The 22,873-nt window shown below is 44.5% G+C and overlaps 1 protein-coding gene across 4 annotated transcripts in view; it reads left to right on the top strand.

Annotated features, from left to right (window-relative positions):
• The first annotated feature begins 10,497 nt into the window (after nucleotides 1-10,497).
• The window catches only part of Zfp385b (zinc finger protein 385B), a 378,470-nt gene continuing 366,094 nt past the window's right edge, over nucleotides 10,498-22,873 (top strand). The window contains exon 1 of one of the 4 annotated variants that reach the window (XM_017591701.3): nucleotides 10,498-10,849. The gene's annotated coding sequence lies outside the window, so the exon portion shown is untranslated. The remainder of the gene's footprint in view (nucleotides 10,850-22,873) is intronic. The other 3 variants (XM_017591702.3, XM_063283636.1, XM_017591700.3) reach the window with 3 other exon arrangements.

Here is a 22,873-nt window from a genome sequence, read left to right as displayed (position 1 = left end):
AGAAGATTAGTGATGCATAGTGGATTCATTTACTTTGTCGTTCTAACACTGCTGGGTTTACCCGGAGTGCTTTCAAACCACGATGCTTCACCTTGGTATCCTATCGCATTCCTAAGATAACGTGGAATTGCTGTGTCGAAGCTCATGCACACTAATAAAGTAACTTCCTGAGAGGCTATCTCAATTTACAACCTCATCAATAGTACATGAGTGTATGCTCCGTTGTTTAATAGTCTCATATAACATAACCACATCTTAGAGTGTTCGGAGGGGGGAAGAGAAACCTCTTTGCCTTTCCTTTTAAATTCAGGAAAATTTAACATATGCGAACGAAATCTCAGATGGTACATACCAGAAAATACAATATGCCAGTGCATCTAAGTATATACAAAGCAGCTTTTATAGTGCACTTGAAATGCTATATATCAATCAGAACTTCTGGAAATCAATGAATATGGATGGCTTTCTCAATGTAGTCAATCTCTCATTCTCTGATTTATTTTGTTTTGCGGTGATATGTATTTTTTCCTTTTCTCTTCCTTGTAATGTGTGTGTGTGTGTGTGTGTGTGTGTGTGTGTGTGTGTGCATACACACAAGTGTGTGCATATGTATGTGGGAACTAGAGGACAACCTTTGGTGTCATTCTGAGGAACACTGTCAAATCTTTTTTGTTTATTTGTTTGTTTTTTGTTTTTGAGTCTTTCATTGGCATGGAGTTCACAGGGTAGATTAGCTTGTAAGTTCCAATAATCTTCTTAATTTTGCCTTCCCCAAATTTTGGGGGTTAGTGTGGCACCAGACCTGGTCTCCTGGATGGATTCCACAGAAAGATCAGGTCCTCACACTTTTGCGAGATACAGCTTTACTGACGGAGCCATATCTCCCCAGTTCCTTTTCCCTTTCTTTAAGCCACAGTAAATAACTTTCCACATCACCATAAAATTCAAATAAACATCAATAAGAAGAGCTTCAAAAACATCTGTTTAATGAGATTTATTTAATGGGGTCTGCTCCACTGATCCTTTTAGGTAGTCTTCAGTTTTCCCAATTATTCATAAATCTCTGATAAATAGTTTCAGTGTGTCACCCCCTCACACATTTAGCATTGTTTCTACAAGATTGAGTTTGGGGTCAAAATTATCTCCTGAGTAACTAAGAAGGGTTGTTGTAGGTCTTTGGAGAATATGGTAAGCTCTATTTGGAAACACTGTAGCAAAGGATAAGCTCCCCAGGCCATCACATCTTTATCAGAACTGCTTCATAACTAGTCCACTCCTGTGGTGCTCTCTTGGGCTGTTTTAGTTAGCACAAATGCTCTTTATGTCTGCCCTTTATCTGCAGAGAACTTGCCTTCAAGTGTATAGTTCCTTCTACTGTAGGGTCTGTCCCATGCACTACACATTGGTCAGCAGCCTCCTTGACTGAAAGCAACAAAGATGGCTCCGGATGGCATCGGTTCTTCCAGGGAAACAGAGTCGGACCTTCCAGGGAATCCCTCCCCCTTTTTAATAAGCACATAATTTTTCAAGATGTAATTGTGAACTACCCGCTGAGTTGATGTACCTTGAGAGATTAGCTCTTTGTATGTGTGGATGGTTAAGTTTTTGGCTGCCGATGGAGGAGATCTAGAATCACCTAGGAGACAAACATCTGGGCGTGTCTGTGAGGGTGTTTCTAAAGAGGTTTAACTGAAGCGGAAATACAGACCTTGAATGTGAGCAGCACTATGCCATGGGTTAGGCTCCAAACTGCATAAAGAAGAGAAAGCAAGTGGGGCGCCAACATCTGTTCTCCCTGTCTCCTGACTGGGATCACAATGTCTTTCCTTACCTCATACACCTGCCATGGTGCCTTCTCCACCACGATTGATGGTGCTCTCATACTATGAGTCAAAACGTACCCACCTTCTTTCCTCCCTGCTTCCTTCCCTTTCATGTTTCTTTCCCTTCCCTTCCTTCCCTCTCTCCTTCATTCTATTCCTCCCTCCCTGCCTCCTTCTCTCCCTTCCTTTTCCTTCATTCCATCCCCCTCCCTCTTTCTTTCCTCTCTTTCTCCTTTCTTCCTTCTCTCCTTCCCTCCCTCCTTCCCCCTTCACTCCATCCCTGCGTCCCTGCCTCCTTCTATTCTTCCTTCAGTCTATTGCTTTTGTCTAGTATTTTATCACAGCAACAAGAAAAATAACTAATGCAATAAGTAAAGTAAGAACCTTTTCTTCAGAGGTGTAAAATAGATGCAAGCGGATGACAGGTTTACCCATGACACAAAGAGTCCCATAGAGGTCAATTCAAGAAGCTTCCTGATGGTGCCAAAGCTAGCATATAGGACAATGGAGGCACAGTGAATTTAACCAACTTCTCAAGACCACTACTCAGGAAGCTGGCATAGTCTCCCAGTCTTGTCCTCTAAGCTCTCGGGTCCTTCTGTAAACCAGTTCTCATCCCGTCCTTTCTTTTTGTTGCAATTCAGCTAGATTGATCAAGATCAAGGATGTTTTCCAGAAACCCATCCATGCTTCAATCATTTCAACCAACCCTCTAGCATATGGCGATAGTATCATGGAATTACTTGGCTAATATTTGATATTTAAATGATTGTTAATTGTGTCCTAGACTTTACTGTAATAGCTCCTGTAGGATATTGAATAGAAAACACCCTCCAAAATACTATCGCCTAGCACAGTTTTAGTAGCATCTTGAGACATCTGGTTTCTGAATGTGCCCAACTATTGCTAGCTTTTTATGCTAATAAAATATAAACAAACAAATAAGCAAACAAATTTTGGGCCTGTAGGGAAGTAAAAAAAAATGTGGTAACCAAAGTCAATACTGAATTGAGTACACTATTAGTGTATTATCTGTACTAAGGAAAAGAGATTGGGAAATGGATAGATGGGTTAGGAAAATGAAGGGAAAGATAGGGAGCTAAGAGGAAACAGACAGGCGTAAAATACAAAATGGAGGACAAGATCATACCTGAGTGAACGGAGGAGCCATGGCCATGGTTGGTGTTGTAAGCCCACTTGCATGTCTATGACTCTAGAGTATAAACTCTGCTGCTAACCATCATGCCCCTGGTAAAATACCTGAGTACTAATTACAAAATGTTTATTGAAAAGTGATCGAAGACTGGCTGGACCTGAGTTCCTAAAAAACAATTCCTTTGCTGTAGCAGGAAATCCTACCTTGCCCAAACGTGGGTTGATAGGAATCACAGTCTTAACTCACAAGCTGCATGTAAGCTAATATTGAATACTAACAGGTATGAAGCAACCCCAGGCCTTGCAAAGTCTAGGAAAGAGTCCTTGCCTTCAAGGGCTGGACAGTGCTGTTGGCACAGATCTTTATGTAGGAAGTTGTTTGGAGGGACCCTGATGGTTGCCCCACTTCAGAAGACATAAAGAAGATAGAAAGTCAGCCATGTTTTAGGGATATGTAGAGGAATAGGGACTTTCCTCTTCATCCCTCTCAGATCTTTTTGTGACCCCCACCTTAAGGTGACAAAGTTAAGAGTAACTCCAGAAGCTTGCTGACAGTGGCTACTTTAGCAAACATGTACAGCCAAGTGCTATCACCTGTCACTCTCTAGAAAAAAATTGTAAAGTGCTAAAGAATGCACGGGGAGAGATCTCCATTTCCAGTAGAACTTAGCTCTCCTCCACACTTTTTATGAATGTGAAGTGTAGCACACACAGAGCTTTGGGAAGCCCAGACAAGCCTGAGTCAATCATGGCTCTGTCCCGTAGGCATAAACTGGTTTTTTGTTTTTTTGAAACCTACTTTTAATAAACATTCTTACTCTCCACCAGCCATGACCCATCAGAGGTAGTGGGGAAAAGAGTTACTAGGATATGGGGGAAGTGGACTTGTTCAGCAATAGTTCTTTGAGGGAAAGCTCAGTCTTCTTTGTCAGCAGTTCTGTCCCAGAGCAAACACTAAATACGAATCAGCAGCTTCAGTCCAGTGCTCTTGGCAGGGAGACACCATACAGGAACCAGCAGCTGTAGTTCACTCCTTAAGAAACCACAAAGCTCGCCAAGCAGCCCGAGGGGAGGCTGCGGAAGTGGGACCTGGTGAGCTGCTTCAGGAACCTCAGGAGCAGGTCTTTGACAAGTTTCTCTCAGCTTTGGAGGCCTCAAGAACACTATGCAAGGCTAACACATACTTGCCTGTTGCCAGTAAAGAATAGCGAGACAGGGCAAGCCAAACCAATGTTCTCTCTCCCACTGTCTGTGGGGTCCTATTCATACTCCTCCATCATGTGTCCTTTCACGCGTCTGCTATATCAAAACATCCTTTCGCCTGGGGCTGCTTCAGGAAAACAATTCTTTCACATGTTTGTTCTAGCAAGACATCCTTTCACCTATGTGCCCCAGAAAACATCATTTGACATAACTGACTTTCCACATAAACCAGCAGTTTCCCCTTCACCGTCCACTGGTGATCTTAGCATATCCCGAACACACGGATACTCTCTCCTCATCTGTAAGATGATGTTATTATTTTCTCCTTCATAGCAGTCTTACATGGTACAATAGAACACAGCACAGATGGTGCCTGGAACATGGCGCTCTGCAGTCAGGACTGAGCATCGAGACGTCCATCAACATGGTAAATTTAACATTATGGCAAAGGTCAGAATGAAAACAAAGGTACAGTTTAAACCCCAAAGATCTTGGCCTTTAGGTAATCGTCCACGTTTATATCTCAGTAGTAAGTTAGATGCGAAGGGGATTCAAAGCCTAAGCCTAGGAAAGAAACCAATGTTTCTGAAAAGAGTATTAGCACATTTTCAGACCTTTAAAGGTGGAGCGAAATCAAAACTGCAAATGCAGTTCAAAGACGATTAATTATTTTATATTGTCTCAGATCGGAGAGCCACACAGGGGAATATATGCAAGCAGTCCAATCATCTTGTGATCTCATCAGGGGACAATTTGGGGGTGTTGTGAAACTCTGCAACCTTCATCTCAAGGCCCAGGGCTGTGCTGGCTTGGCTTTCAAAGGGACAGATGCATAGCAAGAGGTACCATTTTTCACTGCAATGCTGTGGCCAGGGTCTGGAAGGAATCTTTTTATCATATCGATCACCTCCGGACACGAAGGATACTACCAATTCAGAGAGGGGACCAGAGTGTCATTGTCTACCACCAATTTCACGAGAGCTCAAGAAAATACATCTTTTTTAATGAGGAAGGGGTGAAAAGGGAGTTCAGACATACTCTGGAAGAACATGTAGAAAATGAATTTAAACATATTGTATTATATATCACAGTGTCCAAATATGGAGGGTTGTTAGTGAACAAGGGGTTTATGTGGCCTTTCTCTGCTTAGATCATTGAATTAAAGAAAAAAAAAGATGAAAAGAAACTGAATCTCTAGTTAAAATATAATTAAAGGCCAAGAGGGCAATTCCTTTTCAAAGAATACTAATGATTCATAATAAAAACAACCCCCAAGACAGGAAGAAAGAGACAACAACTTGGCTGAGGAAGAGAGTTTGAGGTTTAACGTTTTTTTCTTCTGTCTTCACCTTCTGAATATAGACACTAGAGTTATTTAAAAGATAATGCAGTTAAACTAAAAAATGAGAAATACAAACGGACATGGCAGATGTAACTTTTAGATGCCCATCTAAAACAAATTCCTCCACATTCTGCTTATTGATTGTTGTGGAGATAAATGTGCAGTTCGAGTTGGAACTTCCTTATAAAAGCCAACCCGATGACCTTAAAGGTCTAACGATGTTTTTACTTTTAAGTAAATGTATGAGAAAGGGACACTGAAAATTACCTGGTCAATAAAGCCACAAAAGTGTTTGTTACAATTCATCAGCATCTGTCTTGAATGAGCAGAGATCCTTAATTAATGTAAGTGGGGTCTCCTGTATGGCCCAGTGGGTAAAGGTGCTTGCCACTGAGCCGGAGACCGGAACTCCACCTCTGTCCACCTCTGTAACCCATGGTGGAGGAGACCAACTCCCACAAGTTGCCATCTTATCTCCACATGCATGGCATGTGTGCCTGATCCCCAATGTAACTGAATAAAAATAATAATTAATATAAATTGTTTTCAACAAATTCTTTTTGTTCAGTCTGAGTTAGGGTTTTAAGGACACAGTTTCTAAGACTGTGGTTTCATTATTTTCTCACGAATTATGGAAATTGAAAGAAAGATCATCTATCATTTGCAGGAAAGTATCTCTTGCTCCCAAAGAATAAGAATTATTTTTCCAGAGCCAAATATGAATGACCCCAGCTTAGTGAAGTGGAAGTGTCTGGTTGTGTCATGTGATGCAGACTCACGTGTTATTTTGCTGTGGCCCTATAGGCATGTCCTCCTATAGGACCCATGATGCTTGGAGAGAGTATGAATAGGACTCAATGACAGTGATGGGGAGCTTGCACAGCTAGCTGTGCACCTCTTCACCGTTCTCTCATCTTTGCTGATCGTTCCTTCTCTGAGAGAGGCACAGCCGAGAACTCCTGGTATTCTGGCTGGTCCTTGTGCCGATTCGGCAGAGGCCTGGTGGTTTCTGCTGGATCCTGCCAGTGTTCCTGATTCCTGTTTGGTGACACTATTGAACTAGACTGTTGGTATTCTGACAGAGATTGGAATCACCCCAAAGAACTACTTCTAAACAGGTCCACATCCCCTTGTCCTATTTTTTTTTTTACCATCTTTCCTCCCTACACTTGTATAGTGGGCCAGAAGAGGGGGTCGAAGTGTTTGAGAACCTTTTGAGAACCCTTATTAAAATAGGTTTTGAAAAAAAAAATCTAAGCCTACAGCTCAGGAACATTGGTTCAGTTTGTCTGGATAGAATCTTCCATCATGAAAGTGCTTACTTGAACTTGTACTGTCACAGAACAAAATAGAGTCATAAGTTAATGTCTCTACCAATACATTGTTGGGAACAGCAGGTAGCCCACATTACAGCGGCATCAGATGGCCAGATTAAAGGGCTAGGGGACACACCTGTCATAGGCTTCAGATGTAATCTGATGACATTCTTAGCTTCAGCATGTTGGTTGGAAGCTCAGTGGGTCAAGTCTATGTAGTGATACATTTCATGCCTTTGATTTAAGAGTCAAGAGAATGTTAGATCAGATACAGAAGTGGATGATTAATGACTGTTTAGAGGACTAGTGAGAGCACAAGGTACTTTTAGCTTTCTGTCTGTAACATTCCAACTCTCTGTAATTAGGAAGTTCAGTTCAGTCAGTTGGCCTGTAGAATCTTAGCCTAGGAATGACCTCTCCTTTTCAGGGCTTTCAAACACATGCAATTTAGTACCTGCTTAAAAATATTCCATACTACTGTCCCTCAAACTGTAACCTGCTCTAACAGAACCAGGCACATATATTTTCATTTCTAGGACACTGTAGACTTTATTGTCAAATATGGATATAAACCTCTCATCTATTAGCCAAGTATTAAATGAAGCAAATTATAAATACTTGTGATATGTTTTGAAATTTACAAAATATTTCCTTATTTGTTTTGGTCTTCAGGATAATGCTCTAAAGAAGATATTTTTATTCTCCTATGTTAATGATCCAGAAAGTAGGCCAGAGAGGTGGTTCAGCAGGTAAGGGCACTTATTATGAAGCCTGTTGACCTGGTGACCTGAATTTCAATGCCCAGGTGAAAAGAGAGAACTGAGTCCACAAGTTATCCTTTGACTTGCATACCGTGTCATGTACACACCCCCCCCCCACACACACACGTAATAACTTTTTAAAAGGTGGGCGTTAGAGGGTAATGCTCTCAAGTGCATGGTCAGAACTCAAACCTTCCTGAATGTGAACTCTTTTTGTCTTCATCATGAAGCAATGGAGCCATTCCAAGGTAATCGCTGAGGCTTCCTAGTGGAGACTCTTAGGAAAGTCTTATAAAACACTGTGAAGGGTTACATAGTACCTAGAGAGGCAATGAGGGAGATGAGAAACATGAGTGAGACATCTATCCATCCATCAATGGTGTCTCGTGTTTTCATGTGATTCCTGTGTACCATGGCTTTCCAGAATTGCAGTCTTGCATTGAGACAGGCTGCTGTCATCAGTCATGTGCCATAGAATGAAGTCCTACGCTGGTAACATAGAATGAAGCTGCAGGTAACGTTTGGATTCCGGCTTTATGTTTCTCGACAAAGTGGCTTTCAAAGTATGTTCCCATGCCCCAGAACATTCTCACTGATGGCTACAAAGAAATATATGACGTTAACAGGAGCGCGTTTTATAAGATAATGTGCTGTGTGTGAGCGCACATGTGCTATTGCATCATAAAACCAAGTGATTTCTAAAGCTTTCAAATTGGCTGATGGCCTGTTTATCACTAGAATCCACTGCACGGGGGAGATTAATAAGGTTATTAGAAAGGAGTTAGACTGCATTTAGTATGATTTTCATGGAATACTTAGGAACCACATATCCCATAAACATGAATTGGGGCAAGACTTAAACGAATCTCTTTCTGCCTCGTTCCTTCCAGGGAGGGGTGTCTCCACGATGCTCTAGCCTGGTGTGTTATTATCTGGATGCTCCTAGTTTAGAGTGGCAGGTCTCTGTTACTGAACAATAGTTTTAAGAAAAGGTGGTGGGCCAGAGAACCAAAAGGTTCCTTACAGCACACCAGTCTGGAAAAGCATAGTCAATGACAACTTTGCCAACAGGCAAACCTACTTTCGAAGGGAAGATAAGGTTTAATTTAATTTTCTCTATACATCTCCTCCTTTTAGTTTATAGTTGTTTCCACATTGAAGTGTATTTTCTGTGAAGGTGTACATATTGTTTTGGGAATGTGAGCCTCTAGAAGCCTTTTTCTTGCCTTGGTTAAGGGACACGAAGGATATAGTTCTTTATCTCTTAAGTCACAGGTTAAAAAAAATTGAGACTTGTCTGCAAATATTTTATGCCTCTTTCAGCTATTGTTAGGAATTGCAACCCTCGAATTATTTTCTACCATACATCTCAGCTATAAGTGATTAAAAATAGAGAGAGAGGAGAGAAGGGTGTAGTTGCAGATTGCAGGACATAAAAACTGCACATCCTGCTAAATTGTGCAAGCCCTGGGAAGCACTTCTCACAGGTGTTCAGTACATAGGGCTTGCTCATTTTCTCCCCTCCAAGAACAGTCAAAAGTGTTGGGTGGAGCCTCCGGAAGCACCCTCACCCCCTGCACCTTAAATTTCTGGAAGTGCTATTAGTGTGAGGTCAGTAGTGTCAGCAGCAACCACACTGCTTTCAATTCTCAAGGCCTGGAAGCTGGATGATTTGCTCATAGAATTTCCTGCTGCTCTCAGTTTGCCAGAACTCCATTCTCAGGACTCATAAAATGCTTACTTTCAATATAACCTTCATGGACAGGAAGATATGTTACGGCCATAACTTTAAAAAAAAAGGACTCTACAAACAATAATAGTTCTTCATGTTCTTTTGGGGTTATGAATTTTGCAGCTTGCCTCCTGTAGTTATTTGAATAGAGTCAATAGTAATAATAGACATACCAGTTTGGGTCTGTCTTTAGTAGAGTGAGCCAGCCCAGCTAGAAGATGTTTGGATTCTAAAAATATAAAGACCATCAGTCAGATTAATGTCCCTTCTCACGCTGGTTACCTCAGGTGCGCTGGCGCCTGCAATAAGCTGACATTCCAAGGTGGATTTAAAAAAAAAAAAAAAAAGCAAGCTGCTCCTTCTGAAAGCTCCAGAATGAGTGAGTGTGCATTCGTCAGATCTCAAACCCACCCCGGAAGGAGCACTGGCTTTGGCTGGACTTGAAGATATTTACTCTGGACACTATGCCAAGACATTAACAGCTGCCGGATTAATTATTTATGGCCTTTATGTCAATCATCTAAGACAAGATCCAAAGAAAAATATTTTAAAGTCGAGTCATCTGGTTTTTTAAAAAAAAAAAAATCTTGCTGCCTACCAGTCTCCTTGTCATTTGTTACTCTTGAATTTCTTCCCGAAGAAGTCATCTCAGAAGATTGAGCCCTTAAAATTATGTTTCCTTCCCCCCAGTGTTTTCTTTGAAGTGCTCTCCGTCGCAGAAATAAGCGCCCAGGCTGTGTCTACACTATTTTCAGAAGATGGCTTACACCGGGGGAACCCCTGACACAGTTTAGTTTTTGAAACTTCAATCAGCGAGGTCTGGAAGTGGGAGCAGGCGAGCCCCTCCCCTGCGCAAGAGCCTCGCAGGTCCTCGCCCGGCTGCGAAGCCCTGGGCCCCCGCGGAGGCTGCTCCGTGTCGCCCGCCAGCCCGGAGCTGCATGAGCGGGCAGAGCCCATACTTGGTGGGGAGCATCTCCAAGAAGAGTTTCAGTCCGCTCGGCCAATAGGTGACACGTCGGCCCCCGCGCGCGCGAGGTTGGCATCCCGCCTAGGGGAACCCTCCACTCCCCGACCCCTGCTGGAGGCTGAGGGGCGCGTGGGACCCGGTGACCAGGCGGCTTCCGAGGCTGCGCCGCCCCCGGGGCGTCTCCGCGGCGTTCCCCACCCCGGCCGCAGCATCCCGCGCCGGGCGCCTCGTCCGTCCTCACGCCTGTCCCCGTGGCCCTCGCGGACTCGGGCACACGCCCCTCACCTGGGCGAGGCCGGGCGCGCAGGCGCCGAGCGTGGAGACCGCGAGCGGCGGCTCAGCCCGCGCTCCCGCTGGGTCGGACAGTTCCGGGGGCCCGCGGCGCAGAGCTGTCGCCGGCGCCACCGCCCCGGGCTGCCGCAGACCGCGGGAGAGCGTCTGCGCGGAGCTCCAGCGCAGCCCTGGCGGGAGCGCCGCCTCCCAGGCGCCGGCCACATCCCCCCCGGCCTCAGGAGCGGCTGCCCCGCGCGCCCGCCGCCCGCGCGCAGAGGTAAGCCTGGGGCGAGCAGCCCCACGCCGCGTCCGCGCCTCTCCCCACCGCCTCCGCCCAGGCGAGGGACAGAGTTTGCGCTGCGCCCTGCCGCCCCACTTGTAGAGGCGGGCGTCCGGCCGCTGCCCCGGCCGCAGAGTCGAGGCTCCCCCTAACCTCTCTAGTCAAGGAGTAGGACGTAGAGGCTCGACGGGCAAGGAGTCTCCAGGGTGGGCTCGGAGAAGCCAGGATAGAAAGGTAGCATAGAGATAGATTGGGGGACAAGGAGAGCCTCGCAGGGGTCGGTGGCAGCCTCTGTCCACCTGGGAACTCCGAGGGTTTGCAGACTCTCTTTTTGCTAGAGGAAAATGAATAATTTGGGTACCGAGGTGAAAGGGGGCTTGACAGTGGAAGCTTAGGGTCCCAAGGGCATTCCGCAGAGAAAAGACTAGCAGATAGGTTAATGGTGCAGCTTGAGAGCAGATGCCCAAAGTTTGCACTTGTTGGGAGCTGGGAAGGGCAGCCTAGGTTAGCAGGAGCTGGTGAAGGTGTCAGCTCAGGGTGGGAGGACTCTGCGGGACAGCGGAAGGGAGGAGAGAAACGGGAGGGGGAGGACCATCTGCTTTGCCTCTGCTGTGTGCTGGCCTTGGGATGAGGGGAAGGCTAGACTGAGGTCTCTTTGCTTTTGCTTCGTATGGCTCTGGAGGACACTCAGATGGCCAATGTCCTGGGTCCTTCAAGGAAAATAAATGCCCCCACCCCCATGAGCACAAACAATTTTGGAATGACCTCAAAAGTTCCTGGATTTGGAAACATTTTCAGCTAGAAAGGAGGTTGGCGGTTCTCTCCGGCTTTGCTTATCTGATGAGCAGTACACAGAGGCTTTTGCAAACTTTGTCACAATGAAGAAAATAGATACCCAAAGGAAGCAAAACATTTGCGTTGTGGGGTAGACTGGCGGCGTCCGTACAGCTTAGGAAGGTCTAAGAATTGTATTTATTAAATGAAAGAGGCAGTTTTCCAGAAAGCTACTGAGCTGCATCTCAAACATTTAGGCTCCAGATGACTCCCTTCAGTGTTTCCGGGTCTACTTTTGCCTGTTTCCAGAATCCTTCAATCTTATTTTATTGTCACGTGTGCTTTGAGTATGGGTTGACCTTTTCTGTCATAGTTGAATGTCCTTACAATGTAAAACCCCAGCTTGCAGGTTTGGCTACTTAAGAGATGTAAGGTGAAAATACGTTCACGTGGTCAAAGCATTGGTTGTTCAGATTTTATATTTTTCAGTGATCGAGTTTTTGCGGATTTACTGTTTACACTCTTGCTTGTCTCTCAAAGTGATTTGAGAAAGTTTAAGGTGAAAACCACAAATCAAATAAGCTATTCTTGTAAGTCTCCTTGACCTCTCGTGGGTACGTTTGTAGTAAATGCTTTTGGAAAGGTGAACTCTCCCTAACAGGGAAGCATCGCTGCCCTTGCAGGAACAGTGTTGGTGGCATTTGTGTGTTGCAGCATCATCCCTGAAGTATCTTATTTGCATAATATGTTATGGTTACATAGGTAAATCATTTAAAAGGAGCCCAATAAGCATTAGAATCCATTGGCGTTAAGAAAGAAACAATGGCGATAGCTTGCAGCATTTTAACAACATATAGATTCCCAGAACCAAAGGAAACAGCCTGTCTCTTTGAACTGAGGCACAGAAACCAAATGGAGGCATTTCCATCTCAGTCAAATTAGAGACAGAAGTGTGGTTAGTGCCTGGCACCCAAGCACAGATAATGAGAACCGACAGCAGTTGGAAGACGCTTCTTCCAAAGTGGGACTATTGTATGATGATCGAATGGCCTGGCTCTGGGAGTAGAGAGGATCCATCAAAACAAACAACCCTGAGAGATGAAAAGCTGCACAGAATAGTGCTGGGTGGGTGCTGTTGGGTGCCATAAACAAGACATCCCAACTCTGTTCTTTCCTTTTCTTCTGTCTGAGTTCGAGGATGTTACTGCCTAATGACAGCAATATGTGTGTGTGTGTGTGTGTGCGCGTATGCATATATATGTATATATGTGTGTGATATTATATTAAGCGTATATACTATATATATTATATATTATAGATAGTTAAAAAGAACAATTAGCTAACATCTCACAGGAGTGACTTCTTGTGAAAAAAATCTTTGTTCATGGAAACAGAGCAAAATTGGCTTTCCAAGGTTTTCAAGCTCCTACCTAGATCTAAAGGACAATGTCTGTGTGCTGGAATTCCCTGCCTTCTGTTTGCCTGGTTTTATTGTTGTTGTCCCTTCTACACACAGTTTTATTATTGCGCTATCACCACTTCCCCATCTCCGTCTTCATGGGTCTCAGTATGATGTATTTCCCTAACCCTATCCTTCTCTTCTTCATAGTTTTTCTTTCTCTCTTTCTTCCCTCTCCTTCCTTCCTTCCTCTAGGGATTTCTCTTGTTTTTTTTTTTTCCTTGCTTTCTAAGGTTATCTTGCTTTTGCATTTTGTAGATTCCGTCTGGTGTTGTCCTTTACTAATCTAGATCATTTCTTCCTGAAATGACGTCATACTTCTGCACTCCTCCGAGGCATCGTATCTGCCCTGTGAAACCCCACCGAAGGCCTTGCGCCGCTCTCTGGTGCCTCGGCCACCTGCTTTCTAAATCTAAACACAAACTGTAATCACTGTCTTCCTTTTAAACGAGCAGGGGCGCCTTGGTGCCAGTTTTCACATTTCTCCCGAGCACCCGGAGCCTCCTCCTCCTCCCATACTGTTGCTCTCCACATGGGGTGCACAAACAGTCCCACAGTCTCCATCTCCACAAGGCCTTCTCGCTCACGGCGTGGTTGCCACCGTTCAATGTTATCTTTTCCTAGATGTTACCACGCTGGCTTCCGGACTCACCCGCCACCTCTTGCCTCTCCCGTTCCTAGTGGATTTCATGCTTGCTTTTGGAGAATATGCTGTGGGAAACTTCCTCCCTGGTCAACGCTTCCGCAATGCCCCAGTAGCATAAACCTCTGCTCTGAGAGCGAGATCCTCTGTGAGTACGCAGTACTCTGGCCTCATTGACTTATTTATTGAGTGGATGTGCTCTGTGCTAGTCACAGCCTTGGCCGAGAATCTTAAAAACATCTGCTTATGTTCAGTGATATGCTGGAAAAAAAATACTCAGTGTTGGAATCCACTGTTAAAAATGTAGTCCTACGTGGTAGAAACAGGGCCCCAGGAACCCCACTGGCTTGAGCCTCCTCTGTTTAGCCCTCTGAAGTGTAGTCAGGTGCTTCCTAGCAACAGTCTGACCTGCCCTGTGCTGAAAAGGCAGCGGCTCTCTCAACACACAGCATGTCTCTGCACTGCACCTCTGTGCTCAAGCTGTCCCCTCTGCCCGGAACAGACCTCTCCTCTCCCTGTCACCGTGTCCACCTCTCTGAGAGTCAGGGCAGTCGCTAACTGCTTCTCCATCTCCCTTTGAGGCCGCCAAGCTCTATTACCTTCGATTCCACTTCTCAGAAGTGAAGTCTGTTAGGTGTTTTCTGCTCTCAAGGGCACCTAGCTCAACCTTAGTCCCTCAGTTCCTGAAAATACCTAGCCCAGGTCCTGGCCTCTCTCGGGACATCGATAGCTAAATCAACTAGCTGGATCACGTTCTTCCTGGTCCTGTAGTCTCACCTTACATAACTACTATTGTTTAAATGCTTCGCTTTGGTTCCTCTAGAAGAGCCCGTGCTTCATAAACTTGAATATGCACATAAACCATTCAGAAACGTTATTAAATGCAGATTGTGCTTGAGAAGGGACTTGGATGAGGCCCACGATTCCACATCTGTAAAATACTCCCAAGGTAGTGTGGAAGAAGCTGTTCCTAAAGTGTTCGGGAGGAGGGCGAGAGGTGATGCTAAGCAGGCTGGGGGGTTCCTAGCGCAGGCTGGTGCTCTTAGCGACCATACTGCAGATTGTGCTTGGTCCGGTACTGCTTGATATTAGGAAAGTACAAAGTGCCAGTATTTGCCAAGGCTGGGTGGAAGGGTGGGCGTCTCCCGGCGTCGCCCTGTGACTTTCCCGCCTGCAGTGTTATTGCAGTTGGATTTGACCCTGTCGTATTTCTCTTCAGCCAAATAATAGTGCTTTGTTACCCACTGCTCATTTTCCCGGGATTATACATCCTGGCCCTGGCTCTCTCCTACTCTGCTTCCATTTTTTCACCCTGCTCTCTCGTCTTTATGCACGTGCTCTCTCTCCATCTACCTCCCCACCATCCCTTGAAATTCTCTTTGGGTGCCTCAGCTAACTCTCTACCCCACCCACTTTTTTCTACCATGGTCAGTTTTTCAGGGCGCAGGAGACTCAATCTCTCCTCTTTCTACGTTGGTTGCTAGTGTGAGACCCAAGGCAAAACTGTCCTACATCACGCATCAGGAGAAGATGTGGGTGACCAAGCTTCTTGGGTCTGCTGCAGGCCGACCTCATGTGGAATCTTCCTTCCCTTGGCATGGAAGGCACATGCTGAACGAAGAAGTGAGGTTTGCTGCTGTGCTCAAGCCGGTGCGTCTCTGCCTGTGTTCTTGCATCATGGTCCTGTTCCAGCTAAACAACCAGAACTTCTGTTGTTGGAAGCAATTCCTTGCTTTCTCAAAATCTTCTGTTGTTTTTGTATTGAGATCTGAATCTGGGTCCTCCCTCGGGCTAAGCACATGCCTTACAGCTGAGTCCCTTTTAGTTTTTAAAATGTTATTATTTTTATCACGTTTAGTTAATTTATTGTGTATATGGGCATATACATACTATAAACATGTGCATGTGGATGGACATGTGGAAGTTAGAGGGCAACTTGTAGAAATGGTTTCTCTTCTTCCTTTCTACCACATGGGCTGCATGGATAAAATTTAGGGTTCCAGGTTTGGCAGCAGATGCCTTTTACCCTATTTAGTCATTTAGTCATTTACTTTTTGTTTTGAGACAGGGTCCCACTAAGTTTCATAGACTGGTCTTGAACTTGGAATCCTCCCGCCTTGTCCTCTCAAGTAGCTGGCATTACTAGACCTGACATACTTGTGTTTCTTCAGAAATGGCCCGTTCCCTGGACTTCCAGTTCAGGTTTTTAAGTCCTTAGGGGCACACTAAAACTCACATCAAGGAACTTAAATAATAAAAATGCTTATAAATATTACAAAATCTCCCGGAGTGATTCTAGTCTCCAGCCGGAATGGAAGGCTACAGCTTTTGCTGGGTAAGGAAGTTTAATGTGGTGACTGAGAATACATGGTATTATTTTTCTAAGGTAAACGCTGGCTTTTGGGTCATCAGTCAGGAGATCGTTTGGGATTCAGGGGTTATTTGATCTTTCCCGGTCTTGATTCTTTATGGTGAAGTGAGTTGACTTGGTCGTGGTGGACCATATGTGAGATGCTGTCTGCTGGGATGTTGCCAGGTGTAACTCCATTCTGGGAAAGGCAGAGACCGTTCACCCTGCCAATCACAGGGCTGCCGCTTGAAGCCCTGATCCACCAAGGGTTTGCCTAGTCAACATTTTCCTCTCTCCCCGTTCAGCTTCAAGAGTTTCAGCCCAGTGTGATCAGTTTGAAAAGAAATTTATGAGCATATTTCTCAGAAGGCAATGAAAAAATAGGGAAGGCATATATACTAATAAAAATTCAAACACCCTTTGGTATTTGATTCATTTGGTGCCACATCAACTCTAAGATCTCGTAAATAGCAGAGATAGATTAAAATACTTATAAACTGATACAGAAGGATGGCTAGACTTTTTTTTACCTACTTTATGAAAAATGACTTAGCTCTTTAATAAAGACAGTTCTATCATCAACAAATAAAAAGGACTGAGATCTACGGGCCTGAGAGAGCATTTTATTTTGGTAATAAATATGAATGTGCAAAGCATTTACATTTCTGTGTTTATAATGGGAAATGGAATTTAAAAATAAAAAAAAGCACACACGGGCTAAAGTCAATCAAAGTTTCTTCCCTCTTTTTTTTTTGGCCGGGGTTCTGAGTAGCCATTATGCTATTATGTTATCATTGTATCAGCAAAACAAAGATTGGAAAAATGGACAGAGCCATTAATAACTGGGTGCTGATATTCCAGTTTTTCTTCATATATTCGAAAATAAATTTAAAAAGGTATTTTTGTAGTAGACTGCGATTATCAGTGATGCTATGGTCATGATTATATCAGGGATCCTCTATGACCATGGTTATCAGAGATGCTATATGACCATTATTATCTAGGGTACTATATGACCATGATTATCTGGGATGCTATATGACCATGGTTATATCGGGGATCCTCTATGACCATGGTTATCAGAGATGCTATATGACCATTATTATCTAGGGTGCTCTATGATACCCTATGCTTATCTGGGATGCTGTGTGACCCTTTTATCAACTGGAATACAAAGTTTCATTCTGGGTTACTTTTTAGTCAGGAAGAATGTTTTCAGTTAAGTGTGTACTAATGGCCCAATATTTATTTCCCACATTGTGATGTATAGGTTTTAAAATAACACAATTAAGAAGATATGATGGAATGTTAAAAGTACCTTGGGCCACACTGAAGACTCTTGTGAGAAGCAATGAGCACATTCTTCTAAGTCTTTAGTTGAGTTAACTGCTGTAAGATTCTACGGAGAGCTGTGATGTTTGAAGTGTGTCCTCTAAGTGGGCTGTCTCATTCTTGGCCTATTAAGTAAGGTTTTTATACACTCAAGGCCTGGACACTTTGTCAGCTTACACTGATTTCTAAACAGGGCTCGAAGTCTAATTCCTTTCGGGTTTAACAAGTTGCTGTTTCAATGACACATCAGAAAAGGGGTGTGGAAATAGCCTTAAGTCATTCAGATGACCGGTAAGTGATGGTGTCTTTAGGGCTAAAAGTGACCTTTGCACAAAATTCCCTTTGGTAAATAGAAAAACCAGAGAGTGAAAATTTAGAATTTAAGATCAGAGCCTAAGGACTTTAAGCAGTGCAGGTAATGACAGATAATGCTTAGTGGTGTTAATGCTAGATTCTGAACTCCACATTGTAAACATGTGTGTGCACTCGCTCAGGTGTGATAGCTTGGGAGTGGGGAAACTTGCCCTCACAGACTTTGAAGAGGACTTACCTTAGACGGTATGGAAATCTAATGTTTAGAATAACAACACGAATCATGAGATCCCATTGTTTAGATATAAAAAGTATGGATGAGGTGTTTTGATTTTAAATGCGGGAAGTATTTTGACGTAAGTCAGTTGATTCTTTCACGTGCTGGAAAACGCTCTGTGTGTTGCACTGCTGTAGATGAGAAGATGAGTAGCCCAAAGACAGGATTTAAAGTCGCAAATCGGACTTTATGAATACTACTTCTAGCAGTTTCATTTATTAGCAGTGTGACATTGACTTGATATCACTTAATACTCTTATGACTTTAATTCCCCAAATCTATGAAACAACGAAAAATACTTCCATAGAATTATTTTTAGATAGTACAACTCAAGGTTGTATTGTCCACGAAGTCATTGGCACCTATAGAACTCATGAAGGTAGCCACAGCTGTACACCATGAAGCTTACTATTGATATCTGGAACCATGTAGGTACTCTGACGTCTTTGCCAAAAGGACTTTTACAACTCTGAAGGTTTGGGCCTCAGTTTGAAACCCACTTGGTAGTTTGCAATGATGTATGGTTTTTAATTTAAGTTTTTTTTTTTTACATTTTTCTTTATTCTCCTCTCATGTAATACATCTGACTGCAACCTTCCCTCCCTCCCTCTGCTCCCTCCCCGCTCTCCTCAGATCCATTGCTCTCCCATGATGCCTTTTTGTATTTTCTCATCTACTTTTCCTTGAGAAGAACAGTGAAAGGGGAGCCTTAAGAGCGGAGGGCTCATAAGCATTGTAAGGCCTCTGGAGAATGTGTAGCCACGCAAAGAAAGGCCCGGTGTATATTTTTTAAACTAATGCAGATGAGTTAAATCAACTGGCTAAATAGCGTCTGCATGACCATGCTTACCACAGTCAGTCCCTAGGCAAACACAGGAATATTGGGAAGTGACTGGAATCAGGTGTGGTCCAGTAATAGCTTATGTCCACTAGGGTCTGTGTATGTAGGGCAAGGGCACATCTACTTTAGGGGAGTTTTCTTTCAAGGACATTGACTTTAGGTGGGTGGACACCCAAGTCCTCCAGGGGGTGGCAGCATTTATATCAAAACCTTGATTTTATTTGTTGTTGTAGTAATTTAGAAAGCAAAACAAATGGCAAGAGAAAGTTAAAATTGTCGAACTACATGAAGGATTTCCAGGGCTTACATTCATATATCTCATGTCCCTCCTATGGTTCTGAACAGTCAATTTCACTTTCATAAGGAGGGTGAGAAAAGAGTTCTGTCTATAGCCCAGGCTGTTCTGAAACTCACTTTGTAGACTAGGCTGGCCTTGAACTTGCAGAGATCGGCTTGCCTCTGCCTTCTGAGTGCTGGAAGGCCAAAACACTTGGCTTTAGTATTTATTCACTTTGGAAGGCTATGTCAACCAGTTTCCCATTGCCTAGAGAAAATATTTGAGCTGTGTGTGTGTGTGTGTGTGTGTGTGTGTGTGTGTGTGTGTGTGTGTGGTTTCAGAAGTGTAGCATCCATGGTGGGTTAGCACTGTTGCTCTGGGGTTTGTGATGAGAGCCAACAGCATGAGGGGCACAGCTGTTTTTCTCATGATCTCTGCAAAGCAAAAGAGAGAAGAGGCCAGGATCTAATGCCTTCTTCTAATATCACCCCTGCAATAATTTAATTTTCTAACCACAGGCGGAGAACCAGTTTAACACATTGCACCTCTGGAGGACATATAAGATCCAAGCCACAGCAGAGGCCTAGCCTCACCAAGTTGGAGGAAGCACCCAGGCTTCTCTTGCAGATTTATACCAGTTCTCAGCTAGGGATGCTTGTTGGAATTATTTATGGTTCTGAGCGAAAGACAAGGAAAAACACAGCCCTGTCAGACCACACTGTCCTCCCTTTGTCCCATGACCCAGCCCTGCGGGACCTTTCCTGTGTGAATACTGGCAAGCAGACTTTGTTCCATCATTAACTGCCTTTATGGTTTTAGCCCGTTTCAATTCCCTACAGCAGTGTATACGGCTGGCTGTGTGCTGCGTCTCAGTGTTTCTGTAAGCATCACACACTGGGCGTTGGGATTCTAGGACTCGATCCGAGGAGGTTGTTCAGTCAGCAAAAAGACCAGAGAGTCCTCCAGCTTGATGCACTGGTGAGTGCTGAGGTCTCTGGAACTTGGGACTTGACGGACAGCAGGTCTAGCTTAATTGATAAGCTCGAGGTTCAGTGTAAGACCTTGTCTCAATAAATAAGGTGAAGAACAATGAAGGAAGACACCTATAGCCTCCATACATATGCTCATACATGTGCATGCCCTACACTCAACCCTGTGCACACACTTACACACACCCATGATGAATGAGTACATTACCCATCTGTGTCTCTCCTCTCAAAAAAATTCAGGAAGAAAAGAAAAGCAAAAACCCTTCAAACCCTCAGTCACTAAACCCATAAGAGTTGATGCTTTGGAGCCAGTTAAGCACGCCTGTGTTTGGTTCGCCCTCAGTACTATTTGGAATCTGGGCTTTGGCGACCACATGGGCTTCAGTGGCAGGGACGGAGACCACCAGGACTATTGAATGCTAGCAGCGTCTCTTCCTTCCCATGTCTCTAGGCTTTCCCTTCTCAGCATTCTGGGGGCAGCCATTTGTTCTGTCTTTGTGGTTTCTGCAGAGTGAAATTATGGTCTCCTTTCTCTTCGGCTTTTTCCCATCGTGACTTTCCACAGCTGCCAAGTAGCTACCACTATAACTGCCAAGGGTCCAGATGTGACGGTGTGCAAACTGCTGCTGTCCTGGCAGAGACACCTGTAAGTCCCTCGGGGCCTTGGAGATTCTCTTGCTGTGTAGGACTTACATAAGCAAGGTTTCAATTTGCTGAGCATGCAGTAGGCGCTCAGATCTGTTGTCTTCCTCTTGTGTTACAGTGGGGAAGGAATAACAGGACACGCTCTGGGATGGCGTTGGCAAAGGGGAATCAAATCTTTTGGAACTTCTGATCATCGAGATCCTGTTTCTGAAAGATCAAAAACTGTAGCAAAGAGCTGTTCGGGCCATGTAGCAATTCTCCTAGGTCTTCAGTATACTTTGGTATACTGGGAGTATACTGAACTCCGTGCATTTCAGTACATCCATTTACAAATTCAAATGGTAGAACTGCTTATGCTCACGTATGTAAATAATAATTAGCCCAAGTGATACTGGTCAGTAACAGTTAAATTTTAGCTCTCACTCTGATCTGTATTTCAAAACCCAACAGTTCCGTTGGGTCTAGTTAACCCTCACTCTGTTTTCAGAGGCGGGAGTCATCATAGACCTATAGCATAGTGTTTCCTTGTTACGGGGTCATTCTGTGATTGAGTCCTGCACTCAGTCTGCCTCATCTCTCCCCGATGTCACCTTCTTGCCTACAGTGTCCAGGAAGGCTCACTGGTAACTGAAGGGCAATTTGATAAATGTGGATGATTAGCGGAATGCTATATGTGCTCTGGAAATGACAGATCCAAGGAGGAGAGAAATCATTCAGGATGTAACAACATCCAACCTTACAGATCTCGAGAGGCATATTACCGATCACCTGGCAAGCTTATTTTTTTTTAATATTAAGGGGAAAATGTAAAAGGAAACATCTGAACCGCTCCATAGGCACAATTATGCAGGTGGCTTGAGGACGCCTCTGCAGGACAGGGTTTAATAGTCTGTTAGAGCCCGTGCCTAATTGGGAAGGTCATGGAACTTGCAGGGCCTCTCTGTCCCCCACTTCTTCATCCCTTTCAAGCTTTGTGATGACCAGGCACATTGGGGTCAGAACTCCTTATGGGCAGAAGCCGTTCCAAACAGCTCAGTTTGACGGAGGACGGGATGGAATTTTTGTGAACCTCCCTAATCCCCCGTGCCCGCTATCTCTTAACCCGCTTCAGTGAGAGGGCTGGCACGCGCCCCACCATCTGTGTCACATAAGAAGGCTTTGAACAGGCATGGCAGTTGCCCGACAACCCTGAAAGGATGGCATGTGGATACAGAAGTAGATTCGTTTTCTGAAGCTCCAGCAGTCACGGCCAGATTCAGTGGGCAGGAGTATAGGGAGACAGATTTCAACTCAATACGAGAAAGTACTTTCTAATGATTCCAACTTTCCAATAACAGCCTGTCTGCCTTGAAGTTTCACATTCCCTTGAGCTGAACAGTGGAAGTCGGCAGTGTGTGGGTCAGTCACCAGAAACCAGAAGAGGACGGAAGGAGTCCGGCGCTGTGTGGAAACTCAGCTGAGCTGGCCTCTATGGTCTGTCCCCTTGGCCTAATTGATCAGAACCATCTGTGTAGTGGTTATAGACAGGGGCAGGAGGATGTAAGAGAGAAAGCAGGAGCTGTTTCTAGACTCCTTAAAACAAGAACGAATGGCCGTGCCTTCCCTCAGCTCTTGTACCCTCCCTAGCATTTGTACCATTGCTTTATGTGGTCTCCTTTAGCAACCCAACAGTGCGGACTCCAGGCTGTTGTTATTCCTTAGCCAGAATCCCACAACCGATTCCCGCCCTGCACACAGGTCAAGATTGGTGGCACCATTGGCAAGCTGTAAGCACGCAACCTTGCTAAACGTCCTTGAGAATCCTTGAGTGTTTCATACCACTTTCTGTGCTCCACACACGCTCTTTGTAATATTAGATCACAATAGGCTCCATCTTCATTGGTAAACCACCCATCTCGCTCCTACCCCTAAAAGAAATACTTGGGAGGAGTTTCATCATCTGGGTAAGGAAGCAAAATGCTGCAACATTCTCTTTCCTACTCTAACCCTAGTCACATCCTACTTCTCTCTCCCATTCACTCTGTCTCTGGGAGACAGGGAAAGACTGAGAAGGGAGTGAGGCCTGAATCACACTCTACCTCAAATAGGGGAGGTACCCGTCTGGAACAACTTTGGTTTTCCC

The sequence above is a fragment of the Rattus norvegicus genome, chromosome 3 (genome assembly GCF_036323735.1).
Source record: "Rattus norvegicus strain BN/NHsdMcwi chromosome 3, GRCr8, whole genome shotgun sequence".
NCBI classification, from domain to species: domain Eukaryota; kingdom Metazoa; phylum Chordata; class Mammalia; order Rodentia; family Muridae; genus Rattus; species Rattus norvegicus.
This window is presented reverse-complemented; position numbering and strand designations above follow the sequence as displayed.